Below are 20,269 nucleotides of genomic sequence, written 5' to 3'. Positions count from 1 at the left end.
CTAAACTATACTATATGATGCATGATTTCTAGTAAATTATGGTCACCTATGATCAAACCTCCCCAAACCGATTTAAACACTATTTCTAGTGTAGAAAAGAATAGGATTGGTCATTAGTGATTATGCATGAATTCTAATCTATATGAAACTATCTACATGAATCGTATGAAATATATTACAATGCAAACTAATGTAAATGGACTAACTAATGCAAAAGCAATATGAAATATAATACAAATGCAAGCTAAATGTTATACTAAATGCAATGTGAATATAAAAGAGAGAGGGAGAGATGGATATCATACAAGTGGAAGTGGTGAAGTAGGCCTCTTTCACTCGTCATCCTCATCTTGGTCATAGCCATAACCATGAGAGCTTCCGGCTTGATCATGTCCGGGTGCTTGGCCCCAATATCCTCCTTGGTCAAAAGCTCCTTCTTGACCCGAGTACCCTCCACCTTGGCTAGAATGCCCTCCATCGCCGCGACCCCAAGCTTGGTTCCCATAATTTGGGAACAAGAGCTCCGGTTGTGCCCAAGAGGGTTTAGGACCATCGGGGTCAATATACCCTTGTTGAGCCATGTTATAGTATTGGGGGTAGAGGGCTAGGTAGTTGTATTCCCTCCCTTTGTGCACCCCAAGGTCCACTATATTCATGAGTGCCATCAAATCATTAATACCCGGGGTATTGGGGATTTCTGGTTGAAATGGGGTATGTGGAAAGGGGTAAGGTGGGATAGGGACATAGGAAGGTGGGCGCATTTGTACCCCCGGCCCTCCACGAGGTGGTTGACGGCGTGGCTCTTCCCTTTGAGGGGGATTATCAAGAATTTGGATATCAAGGAGGTAGCTTGGTGGAGGGGAGTATGGACTCAATCGTGGTTCGATGCCCGGTATCTTCCATCCTTCAAGGATCATCGAAGTGCAACCCTTGGTGTACCATTCCACACTCTCATCTTGAGTGTAGTTGCACCATCGGTGACTATAGAAGATGGTGTGCTCATCAATCAAAGTCCTCCCTTCAAGAGGAACATAGGTTCCTCGGGCATTGAACCCGGGGCAAAGGTGTTTAGCCAACATTGTAATTAGACCTCCCATCACGAAGGTTTTAAGTTGGGATGTCCCTTGAGCAAAGTCATTGAACCTATTGAGTATCTCAAGTGGCGTATTGAAGTTATAACGCCTCACCGCTCGAACATTCAAATGAGACTCAAGAAAAGTTAAGTCGATGAGAGTACACCGATCTTGCTCGTACCTCCCATTGATGCATCCGGCTACAAAGCGTTCGGTGAATCGAATCACCGGGTGTTGAATAACAAATGTATAGCAACGCTTTATATGGGTGAAGTTCCTCCCGGAGATAGCTTTCCAAAGAAAATCCACACTAAAATTATCGGGCTTGTCGGTATAGGCGGTGGGTATTTCAAGACCGAAAACATAGGCAAATTCCTCAAGAGAAAGAACATGGTCTCGGTTGCATAACCTAAACTCCATGCCTAAATTGTTGCGGGCATCCGCCACAATGCGAAGGCTACTCAAGAACTCAAGGGTGAGACTAAGGTAAGTCTCTTCATGAGCATGGAAAAGGTTCCCAATGCCAAGGCCATTGAAGAACGCCTCGGTAGGGTACCTTATCTTAAGGATTTCCAACACCCTAGTGTCAACAAATTGAGTAGGTTCGTATTTCTTACCTAGAAGCTCGACGAAATTTTCGCGGTGGTCGTCGGATATGAAGATCACTTCTTGGAAGTTGTTGAGTTGTTCAATACCTCCCCTCATTATCACATCTCGTGGTGTTGAAGAGGATGATCCCTTGCGCTTCTTTCCGATCGAATCAAACAGTTTCTTGGCCTTTCCCTTGGAACTCATGTTGGTGATGGGGTGATGTGGGTGTTTTTGAGGATATGAAGGTGATTTTGAGAATTGAAGAGAGTGTTTTAGGGTTTGATAAGATGAGGAAATGAGGGAGAAGGGGGGTGTTTATATAGAAGAAGAAGGGAATCCGAACGGATAGGGTTGGACCTGACCCGTTTTTCTCGCGTGAACAGTATAATCCGAGCGGATTGCAGACGGGACGGACGGGTTCTCGATGGGCAAGACGGGCGTCTTCTGTAGAATCCGCGCGGATTCTAGAACAGAGAAATCATTCGGTTGAGAAGCGGGGACAAGACGGGCGGATTTAAATGCGGGACGGACGTCTTGATCAGACGGGCGGATTCTTGATAATCCGCACGGATTCTAGCGCAGAATAAAATCTTGCTTACGGGCGTCATTTGGGACGGGCGTCCCGTGAAGAGGACGGACGGATTGTAGGGGACGGGCGGATTTCTTCGAATCCGCACGGATTCTTCAGCAGTTTCAGCTTTTTCTCTTCCGTGGGCCCTGGACGGGCGGATTTGCTTGGATCCGAGCGTCTCTGCTTCTTTCTCTTTCTTCTTTCTTCTTTCGTGAAATGATAAACCCCTTTTCACTGATTTTCTCCTTTTTCCTTATCTTTTTCTGAAATTTGCTCATAAATCATGTAAGATGACTCTCTCTCTCTTCTCTCTCATGCAAGAAATTAAATGCAAAAATAAAATGTTCAATATTATACAAAATAAATAGGTTCAAGAAATATCTTACAAATGGTGGTTTGAGGTAGGACTCCACCAAACTAGTTCAATTTGTAGAAGTTCTTATCCATAGAGCTTAAGGCTCTTAGTAGAAGATCAAAAGCTTGTGAGCAAGCTCCAAACAAGCATAAGTATGGGTTGCTCCACTTGAAGATGAAATTTGGCCAAGGAAGTTTGTCATACATCCTTTCTTTCACCTTGTCCTTGGCACTAGAGCTTTCCCGATGCTTCAAGTAAATACATCCATGATTCTTGTTAAGATTAAGCATGAAGTGTGGTCCATTTCCATCCGGGGACCTCCACTTACCAACTTCTTCTTCAATTTTGGTGATGACGATAGCATTTTGATTTTTCAATCCTCCCAAGGTGGAAGGAGATTATGGGTGCCAAATCATCACAAGTAGCCTCACGAGCAATTTTCTCTTTGAGCTTTTTCACCAAATAACTCTTGTAAGACACTTTGGCTTTTTGAAGAAGATCTAACATATCCTCTTCAATGATCATTGGCTCCATGATAGGTGCCAAGTGGTCTTCATGAAGGATAAAGGAAGGACGTTCTTCTTCATGATAGGGTATCTCAAATGTCTCAAGGATAGGCTCCTCAAGCAAGGTGATTTTGTGAATCCCTCCTCTAGGTTCATCATCATTGTTGCTATCTTCACGTAAATCATGAATGGGGGCTTCATCTAGCTCTTTTTCCAACACCTCAATGTTCACATCAAAGGACACACCCTCATACTCACAAAGGCTAAAAACATTTGGTTTGCTCAACCTCATGTCTTCCTCATTAAACACAACACTCTCATAGTCACAAGAGCTCAAGGAATTTGGCTCCTCTCACTTCTCATCTTCCATGTCAAAGGTCACTACTTCAAACTCGCATTTATGCTCAATATCCAAAGAGTGGTGAAGGGTGGTTTCTTGGGATTCTTTCACTTGGGCAATTTGAATCTCCAACTCCTCACATTGGGCAACAATGCCTTGAAAAACATTGTCCCTCTTTTGGCTCTCCTCTAGCATTTGTTTTATGAAGTTTTGTTGATCTCCCATCATTTGGAGAATCACATTTTCAATGGGTTCATCTTCTTGTTGTGGGTAGGTGTGAAAGTGGTTGTATTGTGGCATTTGGAATTCATTGTGAAGTGGGTATTGGGTGGGTGGTTGTTGTTGATATTGGATGTGGTGATTTTGGTGGGAAAAGTTGGGGTAGTAGTTAGGATTTTCATTGTACGAATAATAAGGTAGGTTTGTGTTGACTTGCTTCTCAAACTCCCCATACCCATAGTCATACTCAAAAGATCTACCACATACTCCATAAACCAAGTCTTGAGTCATCATAACTAAGACAAGGAGATAACTACAAACATGGAAACTACACGAAAATGGTAAGAACAAGCCTCGAGGAACAAGTTCCTCAAGGTGAAAGCACAATTAAAATAGACAAACAAGTAAGAACTTAATCACATAGCACCATCCCCGGCGACGGCGCCATTTTGGTGCGGAACGATGTCGTCACTCATCCGATCAAACACATTTATAATACTCAACATACAACTAGTTAGCGGTAAGTCGAGGTCGATCCATGGGACGGTGTGCTTTGGGTTCTAAGTTTATCTATCTCAATTTATGCTAGTGTCACAATTTGGTTGGGTTTGTAGTTGTGTCTAGACTAATGCAAACAATAAAGTAAAGCAAACAATAAAAGGAAAGGTGTAAACAAATGATTAAAAGTGCTAGGATATCATGGGGTCATAGGGGATTCATGGTGTTGATCATACAAACATGTTTACAAAGTTGCAAGCAATTAATGTTGTGGAGGAACCGAGTTGGGTTATATCTTACGGTTCTTAGGAAGAGTTGGGTCCCGGAGCCGAATCGATTAGATTGTACAACACCTACAAGTCGACTTACTTTCCTCCTAATCAACTTCTATGCATGGTCTAACAAGACTCGAGTTGGTTTATGTCTTACAAGTCAAGTTAAGTAGATAAGAGATGGTAAAAATGCAAGGATTAATAGGCTTAGCATTTCATCAAACATAACATGTGCATAAAGTTGACATCACAACAAGCAAGCAATTTAATCATGTGAACATATTAGATTAAGGATGAATCAATCCCATGTTGGTTTCCCCTAATTACCCACTAATCCTAGCTAAGTAACTACTCACTCATTATCATGGGAAACATGTCATTAATGGTGTCAATCATCATAACAAGTATAAACATGATAATGGAATGAAGAAATTAACAATAAAGAGTAAAAGGGTAAAAGAATTATACCAACTTTAGATGATCCAAATAATAAAGCAAAGAATAATAGAAGAAACTTGATTGATTGATGGAAGGTTGTCAATCTCCCAATAATAACCCAATAATCTTCAATTACCCAATAATAAACTTGAATGATAAACTTTAACAATAATTAAGGAGAGATTAATGTGTAATTTGTGGAAAGATTAAAGAGTAATCTATTCTAATCTACTCCTAATCTAATCTAAAGAAGGATTTTCTACCCCAAAAACAACATCCTGATTAATTACAAAGATGGGGTTTTTATAGTGGAAATTAGGTGGGATGCATTAGGTTAACTAAGGGCTAAACTAGTAATTACACTTTTTAAGTTGAGCAAGGAGACTCCGGTATTTTCTGAGATAAGGGCTTCTCTTTTCGTAGCTTGAAGAAGATAATCCGTGCTGTGAAGAAATCCGTGCGTACAGGGGTTGGGACGGGCGGATTCTGGTCAAGGAATCCGAGCGGATTCATGGGAATCCGGACGGATTCCAGTGGGGAAATCCGAGCGGATTAGAGAGCAGGACGCTCGGATTGTTTAGTGGAGACGGGCGGATCTGAGACAATCCGCTCGGATTGTTCTTCAGCCGTGGTTCTTCCTCTTTTCTTCCCCTTTTTGCTCATTTCTATCTTATTCTTGCGAGATTGGTCTTTAGTCCTTGCTTCCTCTTCATACTAGTCCATCCATTATCGTCAATAAGCTTCCGAATATGCACGAAAAGACAGGAATTTCCGCCTTATTATCTCCTTTTCTACAAAACATATGAAATGCGATAGAAAAGCAAATAGGAAGGTTTTGACGGATAAAATGGCCAAAGAATGCTATAATAGTATGCAAAATAGGCTCAATTAGGGGACTAAATGTGCGCAAATAATGGTCACATCACTACTCTCAATTCCTTATTCCCTCTCAAATCCTCTCATTCTCTTGGGTTAGTAGTGAATCTTGGGGTTGATTTCTTAGTTTAAGTTCGTTTCTCTACTTTGTTCAACAATCAAGGTATGCTATTCTTCCTAATGCACATGGTTTATTGCTTTGAATGTGTTAAAATAGTGAAATAATCTGAAATTTTCGATTTACATGAGTAGGTAGTTGCTTTTGATAGTTGAAATATGATTCACATGCCTCCTTTCCATGTTTGTTGGTGACTAACTGCTGTAAATTAGATTAGGAATTGCAAGGGTTGAACCCGAAATTTCTAGGGTTTCCAAAATTGAAATCGATTTTTGGTTGTTTTACAATGGTTAGATGGTAGGATTGAACCTTAAGTATTGTTTATATCATGTTGTAAGATAGATTTTGATGGTTTTACCCTTAGAAAATTGCCTTAAAACTCCGTCTTAAAAGTGCCTCAAATGGAAATTCGTGATTTATAATGGAAAAATTGATGTTGTAATTGACAGTATAAGCATGAGTTGAACTTCAATATGAAAGTAGAAACAATAATTGATGGAAATATGCCAAGATTATCACAGCTGTAAAGACCGTCTGAAAATTTTAGTTGAGTTGTTGTTCATAATAGTGAAGGGTGATAATGATATGTTCTAAGCTATTCTTGTCCATGAACTAGTAAAGATGATTCACATGTGATTAGAAGTATGTTGGGACAACATTTAGGAGCATGCTAGGATATTCAAATCTGTTGAACATATGTAATCACCATGATAATTTCTTTCACAACTATGGATTATGAGTAGTAATAACCTGCGCTTACATGTCAAATTTTGGAAACTGCTGGTGAATGTGTGTACTTAGTTTCATGTTCAAAGCTAACAGGCGTAAATTATGTGCTTCACATGTTGAAAGTTGTCGATAAATTGGTATGCCTAGCTGAGTATATCGAATTCGAATTACATGAAATCAATACTTGCATGTTTATACAAGTTGCTTGAACATATGCCTTAAACAGATGCCGAGACTGAACCTTGAACTCCGCCAAAGTAAGCGGGGAAGGGGTAACCCACCTGAGACGGGAGAGGGGAGTGGACCTGTGGTACCCGCAGTCCCCGAATACCCTACAGTTGTTTTTGTTGACTTCAAGCAAATGGAGCGTTTTGTAGCCTTACAAAAACGCAAAATGAGACCTACAAAGTGTATAGACACCACTGTGTTAGAGGAGTTGGAGATAGAGACGGATGTCCGTCACATTTTCGAGACCTTGGGGTTTACGGGTTTGTATAGGCTGAGGAAGCACACTTACCCTTTTCTTACCCTAGAGTTCATGAGCTCTTTTAACTACGACCCAGCGGGTCAAACTGTTGAGTTTAGATTGATGAATACCAGTTTTCTGTTGACTATGGAATTGTTTGCCTCTCACCTTGGGTTGGCCAAGCCTACCAAGGATTCCATAACTGATATTCCAGCTGAGTGCGGCGTCTGCCGCCTAATGCCTTGCTTGACTGGGAAGCAAGCTCCCACCTCGAGCAACATGCTGATTAATGATGTTCAGCATATTACCTTGATGGTCTTTCTCCGTTCTCTCTCGAACCTCCTCTATGACCGAAAGGATATCAGTAAATTGAATAATCATGAGGTCTTACTTCTGATGTCGTACCTCAACCCGGAGCGGGCCAGGAAAGTGGTCTTTAATGCTCCTTCCATAGTTTGTGCTGCCCTTGCCTTGATGGCTTCTTCCCCTTCCCGGTACCTGAGTTGTGGTGCTATTGCCACTCGGTTAGCTGAAAAGCTAACCTCCTTTGAGGCTTCTTCGGCGTACGTGCCTCTAGCTACCCCGAGTGCCTACCATGGATCGTGGATACTATCTCGACTGAAATGGTTGAGGACCTTGGTGACGGTAGCCTAGCGTGGAGGTGTGGGGGATGAGTTGGATGAAGATTCCAGCTCGAGCACCTCCCACCCACGGAGCCCTTGGAGCCGACAGTAGTGACGGTGGACTCCGATGACGAGGAGGAGGAGGATGATGACAGACCCGCCGCCTACTGAGACCTATCTCATCGACGGCACCATCCTTGAGGAGATGCCGGAGCCGACGAAGGGCGAGAATGCGGGAGTTCAGGTGGTAGAGAGACCCAGAGTGGTGAGGGGACCCCGTCGAGTGAGGGAGAGGGCCTCGGAGACTAGGCCACAGCCAGTAGCACCACAGCAGCAGCAGTCTTTTCCATGCTACCCTTACCTCGACACCCCGGAGACGCGATCCAGTTACCTGGCGGAGAGAGTGTCATCTACCTTGACACTCCGGAACATGCACGAGATGGCCTACGCTCAGGGGATAGGGACCGAGGGACCGCATCCAGTTTGGTGGAGAGGAGTTGGGGACTACTCAGGGGTTTTCCATTCCTACGGGGTGGATCAGTCGACGTGGGGAGCACCTCAGTCCTTCCCTTACGGTGGCTTGACCCCATGGTACGTGGGCCCAGGAGCAGGAGCAGGAGTAGATGCGGGGATCGGGTCAGCAGGAGCAGGTACTTCGGGTGGTGGTGATGATGAGGTGATGTTTGAGCAGCAGCAGCAGGAGTGATACTCCTTGTTTCTATCTTTGTTCACGATCGTTAGTAGTAGTTGTTGGTAGAGTGGTTAGATTTTCGGTTGTTTTTAGTTGAAACTTCATTTATGAACATGTATCGTTAGGCCATAAGGCCGGATTTGCTAAATTAACCTTTTGCAGGATAATTGAGAGTCGGGGCATCATCCCGACTCAATTTATGTGACAGTCATGTTTATATATGTTGGTCTATGACGGGTTGTGTAAGGTACTTGACTGCGGTACTCGACGAGTACCCCACACTCTATCGAGTAGTTGCGGGAAAGGAAGAAAGGAAGCATTCTGAACTCGGGCTACTCGATCGAGTAGCCAAGACACTCGATCGAGTAGCATGGCACTCGATCGAGTATCGCTACATACTCGATCGAGTAGCACTGTTACAGGAGGTTTTTGGAAATTAAAAATGTTCAATTGTTTTATAATTGCGAGTTTAATGTTTAAAGTAGTTGTGAGTGCGTAGTAACACCTTTGAACCGTTAATTTCATATGTTATAAGTCGTGATTGAAGTTTTATAAATGTATTGTCACAATTAGTGAAGCGGTAATAATTTCTTGTTACTTTAATATTGCATACGCCTCATTACGATCTATTTATCGGAGTTGTAACTTCGCCTATATTTGTGCATATCATTTTAACGTGTGTTGTCAACGGTAACTAGTTATTCCGGTGACTTGAGTACGATTTCTAATTTAACGAGTATGTAGTTAGCGAGTAATGTCCACAACAAATAATATGGTTTTCTTTAATGTTAAGATGCAAATAATAAGTAATATGCGTTGAAATTTGGGTGGTGAACTTCGGGGACGAAGTTACTTTTTAGAGGGGAAGAGTAATGTCGCGAAATAAAAAGGTTGCTTTTGAATAATGTTTTGCTCGTTTATAACGTTGTTGGTAGTTGTTTATAATGTTGTTGGTATTATGTTCTGCTTTAGTATAACGAATTACTTTAGTTCTTTAAAGTGAATGTGGTTGTATGTTCCAAGAAACAGTCATGAAAAAAATAGTTATAGTGCGATGAATCGTATTTGAATCACGTTGCCAAATAACATGGTGGCATTAGTCATACCACGTGAAATCAGATACGAGACATGTTCCAGATTGATAGTTTGATAGTTGTTACTGTGTGTTGGGTGATCGTGAGTGGCGACTCACATTGCGAGTCAGATGTTTTGTATATATATATGGAATAACGGTTGACGGTGGTGACGCTTGCATGACAGTAATAAGAATCGATATGTATAGATGTGGACGGTGATGATGATGACATGGGGGGTGGGGGATGGTATTTCCAAGAGATAATGGTTTGACCGGGAAGGTTGGTGAGATGGTGTTGGTTCCGTTTCATGAGCGGGAGAGATGGGATGAACTTCGGGGACGAAGTTCTTTTTAAGGGGGGAAGACTGTAATACTCGTCCTTTTAGGGACCCTTTGACCAACGTTGACTGACCTTGTGAGCGGGAATAGTCTTACAAGTAAGTGCTGAAGTCATCTTGGGTTGCGTGATAAGAGTGGTACTCGATAGAGTAGAGGCTACTCGATCGAGTAGCTAGGTTACTCGATCGAGTAGGGGGCTACTCGATCGAGTATGTTGGGTACTCGATCGAGTACCCGGTTTCGGCCGAGGGTTTTATATCGCGTTTTGTTAAATCCGCATATCACTTCCACCACTTTCCTCCTATCTTTCAGTCGCCTCTTTCCCTTCCCTTCACCTCAAAACCTCCATGGAAACCTTTGTGAAGATCCTTGTGCCTTAGGAAAGCGTCTCTTGAGTCGGGTAGCGGTCTTTTGCTGAGTTTCTCCCTATAGGTATGTCATTATCATCATCCGTGTTCTTGTTCTTCATAGTTAGGGTTTGTTTGTTAGTAATCTAGAATTGTATTCTGACTATAGGCGTTGCTTGATCGCTGGACATGTTATCTGTCGGCATGGATTGGTTGCGATGGCTTAAAGGTAGGTTCGCCTACTCAGTTTCTGTAGATGGTCTAGTGTGTCGGTTGTGCTGATAGTATTGTGGTTGTTTGATATAGTAATTGCATCGTGACGATTGTATTGTATGTGTGGTTGTGATCGTTGTTGATGGTTCGCGAGGCATGGCCTCGGCTGAGTTGGGTCACTTGCGGGAGTGACTTCACGCCCTAGTTTCGCCCTTCGTGGAACCCGCCACGGAAGGGGATGTGCACATTAATGGACAGGGTTGTCGCTCGAGTTGATGAGCGGGGATTTGGTGGGTACGGCTGCGGTCCCCCACTGGCAGGACTGGTCTAGTGGACAGTCAGTGACAGAGAATGGCTGGACTATTGTGTTTGTGTGTATAAGTCTGCTAGCATCATATTGTGTTGATAGTGGTAGTCGCCTTTGTTGCGTCATATCTCAGTACTGACCTTGTTTGGTTGTTTGTTTGTTATGTGTCTGCCGTGATCCCTTATGGTGAGCAGTCGGTCTTAGCAGGTGTTGATGTTGTTGATAGCTGAAGTCCGGGCAGGGATGAGTCTTCACGAGATATGATGGTCATAGCGAGTAGTCTTTGAGTTGTACCTTTGTATCGTATTTTGGTTTAAATCACTTGTAATATCACTTAATAGTTCTTTTATTGACGTCTGATAATTACTTTCCTCGGGCAACCGAGATGGTAACGCCCTTATATGCTAAGGAAGGCCTAGTTAAGGCTCCTCTGGATATGGGGGTGTTACAGATACCCTTTTCTTTGTGGGGATATCGCACATCTGTTAGGACGCCCACTGGGGCCACCTCTTTCTATTTGACTTACGGCATGGAAGCTGTACAACCAGTCGAGTTAGAGATACCATCTTTGTGCATCTTACTCGAAAGTCAAATCCCAGAAGCCGACAGGAAGAGGGATAGATATGAAGAACTCATCCTCCTGGATGAACGTAGGCTACGCGCCTTGCACAATGTCCAAACATATCAACCACGTATCAAACACGCTTTCAACAAAAGGGTTAGACCCAGGAACATCAAAGAAGGAGACTTAGTACTCAAGTCGGTTAGAGCTCTTTTACCTGTCGATCCACAGGGAAAATTCAAACCTAATTGGGCCGGGCCATTCCTAGTCAAGTTCGTACTTCAAGGGGGTGCGGTTAGGATCACAGACCTAGATGGGAATGAGTTTTCCAACCCGACAAACTTTGACCAACTAAAACGGTACTATGCCTAGAATAGGAACAAAAACGCGCCTCGCGTAACCTCACGTGTCGCTCTTGTGGCACTAAATAAACGGCCCCTGGCCAAGCTGAAATAAGCTAATGTCACTCTGCTCTTGCATTTTGACAAAATTGTCATCCTCATATCATCAAATAAACTAAACTGCACCTTCAGAGTAAGCAAAAAGCTCATGCTTATTTTCTAAGTTCATTACAAGCTCTTGCTTAGAACAATTATTCTTTTACATTTATTCGAACTACGCGCAAGGGTTTGATTTCATTTTTTTAATGAATACGTAGGCAATCCTTCACGGGATACAACCCTTTATTTTAAAATGTAAATAGAAGGACATTTGCATTGCATTTGGAATTCGACAAGAATAATAAATAGAAAATCACAACGGTTTCGTAACCATTTAACCTTTTTTATTTCATTCTTTTTTCTAATAATAATACGCTACATAATAAAAATAAAATAGGCTAGGATTATAAAAACCCCACCTTTTTATTACAACAATAATAATAATAATAAATAATAAAAAAGACTAGGGCTATTCGTCCATTTTCCCCTTGCCCTTGTCATTCTTGTCATATTTCTTGTCACGACCTCGAGCCGGACGCTCTTGCGCCACTTCAGACCTAATCACAACCGGTCTTTCTCGAGACCTAGACTTCCCATTCTTGCCAATCACCATCTCCACGGCAGGAGACGTCTTCGGTTTCTTCGAGGGATGAACAACTCGAAACCCGGCTTCTTCCTCTCCCTCGGTCAGATGCTTCTCTTTCTCTTTTTCCACCTCGCGCACCTTGTAGTCAACAGGCTCATGCTTCCTCAACCTCTCGCGTTCTTACGGAGTAGTAGCTTTCCTCCATCGCAGATAAGAATCCGACACCCATAAGGCATTAGCAGAAGAGTTCAAGAACCACATGTTTCTTTGGGCCCATTTAATAGCCCACTCCCTTCGACTTTCAGTAGTAAGCGCCACGGCGGTCTGCGGGACGGTATCAAGCTTCGGGATCGTCTGTTTTAGTCCAACCTGTCTTATTAGCCTTTCCGGGAAGATGCACACCATGAATTCTAAGCCAGGAATGCGCACAGATCGGGTAGGATCCAAAGAAGACACTCCAGTGACAGATTTGAGGTGCCACCATGGTACAATCCACCTAATCAAGGGACCATCATCACTCTTCAGTTTATTCTTCCAGTAATCGCAGACTCGAGTGAAGTCCACCATGTACAACGTGGTCCTCATTACAATCGAACGAGCATGATAGGAAGGGACATGAACTGGGGGCTCGATCAATCGAAGCCGTTCCATAAGCCAGACCTACCAAAAGCGGGTATTAGACATTAAACGAAAAAAAAAGAGAAAAGGAAAAAAAAAACAAAAAACAAAAAAGAAAAGAAAAGAAAAAAAAGAAGAAGCAAATGTTCTTTTACCTGCAAGATAACGGGACTTCCCAAGTATGGTAGGTCACGGTTGGCTATCCTATTATCCAAACCCAACAGGATCTCTCCTAAACATAAACAAGCTGGGCTCCTGCGTAGCTCCATTTGCTCAACTAGGCCCAGAAGACGGGGATCACCTCTCGAGTCTTCATCAACATGACCTTGGAGGACATACACATAGCAAAATCCAAATGCCCTTCGCCTAGCAACATAAGAAACGGTGGGGTCGGCCCTGTTAATAAATCGATCAATAAAGTCCAACATTCGTACTCCTTTCGAGGTCACTAGACGGTCCACCTCAAGTCTAGTCAATCCAAGCAAGTCTCTAAATTTTCTTTTATACCCTTGCGAAGTAGAAGGAATGGCGGGCAAGTGTTCTGGGCCCCACCCACCAATCGCGGCAATTTCTTCAGGGAATGGGCAAATGTCGCCTCCAGGGAACGCAAAAACATGATAATTCGGGTCCCAGTAATCAAGACAAGCATCCAAGAATGGTTTGACAACCTTGATAAGCTTCAAACTCAACAATGATCCAAGATTATAGGCGCCCATGTCGTGTTTCTCCATGTTGGAAAACTCGTTGGTCCACTCTTTTAGACGAATCTCCAAAGTATTCATGATGAGTGCTTGTTTTGAGAATTTTATGTAATAAGACGAAGAAGAGACGGAAGAATTATGTGAATAAAAGCTCTATCGACGTCTCTATTTATACTAATTTCTGTTTCCTAAAATCGCAGAGCAGACACACTGGGAACAGGCGCAAGACACTCTTGCGCCTCTTCAAAGGGACTGACTCTCATCTGCGCCTCTTCCTCACCAAGGTTTATGTGATTTTCCGCGTTGGATCTTTCCTAAATTCCGTGACGAATAATTTCCTATTCCTACGGGTTATTGTTTTGGTAAATAAGTGGAAATTACCATATTTCGTGTTTCCTAATTCCGCGGGCACGCATTTCGAGGCAATATCAACATTTTCGTCATTTTTCCACACTTGTACTTTTTCATTTTAGAAAATGATTTTCATTTTAATATAATTCATTTTAGGAAAATCTCATTTGTAATTTAATTCATTTCAAAATTTATATATTCATTTCATTTTTATATTTCTTTTATGTCTTTTTAAGCATTTCATTTCTAACTTATAGGTTTCTATTTTTTCTTTTTTTAGGGGGGGACCCTCCCTACCGTCCGGTCATTTCCGGCAAATTTTTTGCATTTTTGCAGTTTCTTGAGTCATTCGTTTTACGCTAATTCAGGCCGTGTGTATATACAAATGTATGTTTTGCGTGACTTCTATGTAAATTTCGGCAGCATGACGGCGTAAACCGTCATCTACCAAACCTGTTCAAAGCTAACCTGCAGGTACAAGCAACGCAGCCCAGCAGCAAAGGCACTAAAGCCGTCATATATACAACCCAAAAGGGAAATGTACAACAAACTGGGGGCTCGAGCCCCAGGCAAAGTCCAAAATGTCCAAAATAAAGGTCCGAAATGTACAAATGTGCAAAATACAAACAAAAACAAAATAAAACTACTTCCGGTCGTCCTCCAGCTCCGCAACTCTTGCCGCGAGAGCAGCAACCTCAGTGTCGCGAACCTCGAGCTCCCTCAACAAGCGAGCTGTCTCCTCCCGAGACTGGGCCGACTCTCGCTCGAGCTCACGCTCCCCCTGTAAACAAGAAAATTGGCTCATGTCAATCATTTCAAGAAATTACAAGACAAATCAAAATTCAAAAATGAAATAGGCACAAGGTTCATACCTGACGACCTCCTCGTCCAACGTTGGCTCGCCTCGGGGCCTCCTCCTCCTCATTAGCCTCCTCCTCATGGACCTCGTCCCCAGCAGCCATCACCGCGGCGGTGAAAGCCTGCTCCAAAGCCTCCTCGACAACAGCAGCGTCTATCTCCATGGGAGCCCTCCCAGAAGTAGAAGCCTCATCACCTGCAATATTAAAGCAAATTTAGGCCGCGTCACGTGATGACAAGCCTTAGTTAAGGGATTTTTGAGCCTTCAGAAGCTCTGAAATCGCTCTTTTCTCGCCATCTTTGGCCATATTCTCACAAACCCGATCACTCATGTGGTAATTAGGGTCAAGTAAAGCCTAAGTTGATGCCTAATTCCGGGTTCGAGTCGAAATTTCGGCAGCATTTCGTTATCACGACGATTATGCCCTAGAAAAGTGTCTTGAAAAAGCCGTCACAAACCAAAATTCCGAGATGGTGGGAAATTTACCCATCATCCAAGGATCCTAAATATCAAGTTTCATCGCAAATAGGCAATCCTAAGGCTGTTTTCGAAGCAATTTACGGTCTAACTGTGAAACTGTCTCAATTTCACTCAAATGCCCAAAACTCAACGAAAATTCGAAACAAATACATGGTTATGTTCCTTATATTACCAATTATCCGTTTCTAATATCAATTTTACAAGGCAAATGCATTTGGGGGAAAAGCCCCAAATTTTCAAATTAATTAGGTTGAAAACACTAATTTTTTCGATCCAAATTGAGCAAATATAGAAGATTAATGCAAGAATGAGACACATACCTCGATTAGTCATGATTAATGCAAGCTTTTGGATCAAACCTTGGCGGAAATGGTTAAGATTTTAGAGAGAAAGGGATGATTTGTGTTTCAAGTAAATGAATTGCAAACCCTCTGTTTATCGCGTTTTTACGCAGAAAAGCCACCTTCAGGAACAAACGCGGGAGCGCGCTTTATTCCAAGAGACGGCTCTTCTTTGCGCCTCTTCCTGGTATTCCCTCCATACGAGTTTTGAAAAATTAATTATGAGTTCGTTATTTGTGGGCCCATCTTTGGTGCGCCTCTTCCCCAATGCTATTTTATATTTTTGGTCCGTTGAACGATCATTTTTTCGGTCAGACCCGCATTTCTAAGCCAACAGCAGACTATTACACGTTATTTATCGCTTCCAAGATTTTGCTTGTCACAACGAGCACTTCTTTCTTCACAGGTGTTTCGGCACGCCTCCATTATATTTCCAACGAGAGTAAGCGGATAGACTTTCCCTCTCGAGACATGGAGATTAGTCCCCGATTATGTTCCCCAACGAGAGTTCACGACCGACAGTCATTTCCTCTCGAGACATGGAGATCAACATCGACCCCAAATTCTTCCGAAGTTTGTTTGAAGCTGAACACAAACAAATTTCTCCCAGCAACTCCAGACTGTGTCCTGTTGTCTTTCCTCAGAATCATCGTTTCCTCATATCATTCAGATACCCCTTTTCAGGAATAAGCCTTCGTATTTTCAGACACCAAGTTATCTTCAGGCCCAAGAGTTTTTGTCGAAACGCCTTCAGTCCCGTTTCGTCCAGAAGTCTCAGGTATGATCTCTTCTTATGGCTGGCGAGCCTCCTTACGTAGTCTAATGGACTTTAAACGACCCTCCCCGATAGTTGACAGACTCTAAAATGTTCCCGACGACAAGTCCTTGGCTCAGACCCCTTGAGCCACCTCGCGTCGCCATAGTCGTCAGGTTGTAATCTTCGATTGACCTGATGGCTATAATTTGACTTTCGCCTTGTCTAAGCCTCAGTCAAAGTGGGGGCTCTGTAGATACATTATTTCTGCACCTCTCGCAAACCACCCGGTGATGATTGGGCCGCATGTTTGGTACGCGGAATGATTTGTGACAGTTTGTAAGTTTATCGTCATGTGATTGCTCAAACACTAATGTCTACCTCTTAGTTGTCATATACGCGCCGATACGGTCGTTTTGACAGTAATTAGAGTACATTTGGAGTCCGGGCCTAAAACCGTCTTCATTTTCTGATAACCGTTAAATACCGATTCAGAATGTTCTGGAATGTTCCGGATATTTCTATTCCATATTTTATAAATATTTCACAATCTTTATTCTTTGGTAAACAATTTCCCGTAATATTCATACAAAATATTAAGGAAAACCAAATTATTCCGTCCTTCCATAACTTAAACACAGAAATCTTTCTTCCGCAGGAGGAAACCACTTGGGAACAGATGCAGCAGGTGCTGCGCCTCTTCCAAGAAACGCAGTGACTGCTGCGCCTCTTCCCAGGTCCTTTTCTGCGTATTTTTCGTATCTTTTTCATATCTTTCCGAGATTCACTTCCAAAGTCTCTCCGAAAACCCTAATTCCTCCATGTGATTAGTATAAATAGGAACATTCGCTCCTCATTTTTCTCACGCGAGTGTCCGCCCTTCTCTTCTCTCTTTGCATTCTAGACCTTTGTTCTTACTTTTTGGCGTCTACATGCTTGAACATTCGACCACGTAAGCTCAGATCCTTCTGAGTACCCGCCTCGTTTGCATGACCGACCAATTTGACCAACTCCACATCAATCAACTTAATTAATCTAATCGTTTTTCCTCTTACGAGGGCACGTTCGTCTACATTCGAGTCGAGCATCACTAATCGTTAACTTAGTTCTTCTCGTTTCGTCAAACATGTAAGTCTGAGGGTCAAAATCTCTCTTTTATTTATTGTTATTTTACTTTTTGTATCATCATTAATCTAAGGTTTATGTCGAAAACATCTCTTAAAACTGATTTCTAAAACCGTGCTTTAAAACCTCTTTTACGGATTTCCAGAAGACAAACCGTCGAGAAAGGACGCAGCAACTGCTGCGCCACTTCTAAGGAGCGCAGTTCCTGTTGCGCCTCTTCGTGAGGCTGCCGCAGTTCCTGTTTCCTTTCTTCTTCCTTCGTCCTCTGTAATTCGTCAAACTTTTATTTGTTTTCGATTGTTTTCTTTAATTCTTCGATATAATAGCATAATAATTTCACATGTATATTGTCTATCATCATTAATACGTTTAATTCATCGTTAATCCCCACTTAAATCCCTTATAATCTCATATTTGCGGGTTTTCGTCATTAAACTCAATCCGGGTTGTAGAGATTCGATTTGTTCATACCGGGTTTCTGGAATTCGATCTTTGATATATTTCTATCTGTCTATTGTCGTATTCGTCATTAATTTGTCATTAATTCGTTATGTTTAACCTATTAGATCACCTATGTCACTAATCAATCGTTCATTCATGTAAATAATCCGTTTAATTCCGTCTCATCCATGTTTTGTTGCTTTTATGACCATCATTCACATGTAAATAACCTATTAATCACTTTCATCCGAGTAAATATATTAATTATCCATTAAAATCACCAATTAACATTAACGATTTGCAGTTCCAGCTTCTCAGCTAGAACTCACCCTTGGAACAGACGCAGCATCTGCTGCGCCTCTTGCAGAGGACGCAGTCCTGCTGCGCCTGTTCCAGGATGATTGCTGTCTCTAAACTCCGTTGTTGCTTGACCTAGTTTAATTAGCTTACGTATAATTGACTATTACTCGTATTATCGCCCACTGATCTGTTCGTTAATTCGTTCGTTAATTCTTTCTCTTATTCTTTTTCTCAAATTATCCGTTTCAAAGGTATTTTCGACATAAATCAATGAAACCCGTTGTAATTATTGTAATTTTCTACCCTTGTAATATTTATCGCATTTGTATGATTTGTTTACGTGTTTTCACATGTAATTGAGCATTAAATCCCGATTCGACCCAATTGTATGCTAAACTATTTTTTCACCGACATAGTCTAATTCTCACATGTTAGGATTAAAACTTGGATGTTGCATTGCATGCATATAATCGACGATATATCGAGTATAGATGATGTCCCTAATCATTAGTAGAGGCCGCTATCGAGGCGGGCGGGATTAGGCGTTCGATCAAAAGAGCTTCCTAATACGTACCCTCACCCCTTACTCCAGATCTCTGTGAACATCCGTGTTCATTGGCATCCACGAGAGTCATTCTAGACATAGAATTCTAAGGGTAACGATTACTTAGTGTTCATGTCTCTACTTTGTGTCTTGACTTGGCACGAGGTATTCGAACGGTTCCAATTTCCCATAATAATTGGTGGCGACTCAAACAAATGCAAACGCTTGTTCTCTCCTCCCAAGCGCCCCAGTGGGCCCCCGTTGTCCACACCATAGCAACAACAATCACGAACAAAACCAATTACCGAAAACCCGTCATCAACATACACCGCGTATAAAACACCTCACCAACAACACCACAGCCACCAATACCACCTTTGGCCACCACCGTTGACACCTCTGTCCCACTGTGACTCCAGGGGTGGCCTCCCTTCCCCGGTACAGTCACTATCACGGCCACAAAACTCGTCTTAAAGTAGCCACGCACGCACGAAATCATCCCCTGTTCTTCCCCTATTTTTGCGTAACTCCGGCAACCACCCACGCCAAGAGCAACCTGCAGCCACCATATAGCCACCACTGTGGTCGACTCAGCACCCCGGTACCAACCCTAGCTCCGTTTAGGTCCCCGTGTGACTAAACAGAGGTCAAAACTGTATAAGACCAAGGCTTTACCCAACGACCAAACCTAATACGAAATTCCGGCGAGGTACCACCCAAACCACCACCTACAACCATCCCAACCCCGTCACTAGGGTCGACTAACCACTCATTACCAGCCCACGAAAGTCTTAATTGTTCAAGACTCAAGGTTTTAACACCACAAACCACCCCACGAAAACCCAACAATTACTCCACCTCTGACGGTCGACGGCGGTCAAACGAAGGTCCGGTCAACCGCCTGGTAGTCCACGGCCAAGGTCACGGTCAATTCAAGTCATACGGTGGTCTAGTTTACGAGTTATATTAGTTAGAAAATCAGTACATTAAATTGTAAGACGGTCTTACCTTTTATCACTCATTGTTCCTTCCGTCTTAAATCTCCTCCTTCTTTCTTTGTGATTTGCTTTTCAGATTTATCATGTATTTATAGTATAGGTTTGGGGAGTATATGAGGCCGATTAGGAAACTATTGCTTTTTCTAATTATTATTAGGAATTACCAAATTATTATTATATTTATTATTTTATTATTAAATTCCGCTTTAAATCCCGACTACTACTCTTGCTAGGCCTAATTTAATCAGCCCATTTATTCACAACACACGGCCCAAGGTTTATTACTAGTTAAACCCAATTTCTGGCTTGCTTATTTATTTATTATTTAATTAACGTCTTTCTCGCAACTATTATTAAAAACCTCATTAATTAGTTATTTAAATTTCATAAATTATTCTCATTAATTATTATTAAATTACAGGGTATTACAGTCTTCCCCCGTTCAAATGAACTTCGTCCCGAAGTTCGCCCATAACTACTACAACAACATTCATAAATATCCGCACAACTGAGCCCCATTCC

The sequence above is a fragment of the Silene latifolia genome, chromosome X (assembly GCF_048544455.1).
Source record: "Silene latifolia isolate original U9 population chromosome X, ASM4854445v1, whole genome shotgun sequence".
NCBI lineage: Eukaryota > Viridiplantae > Streptophyta > Magnoliopsida > Caryophyllales > Caryophyllaceae > Silene > Silene latifolia.
Note: the sequence above shows the minus strand (reverse complement) of the source record.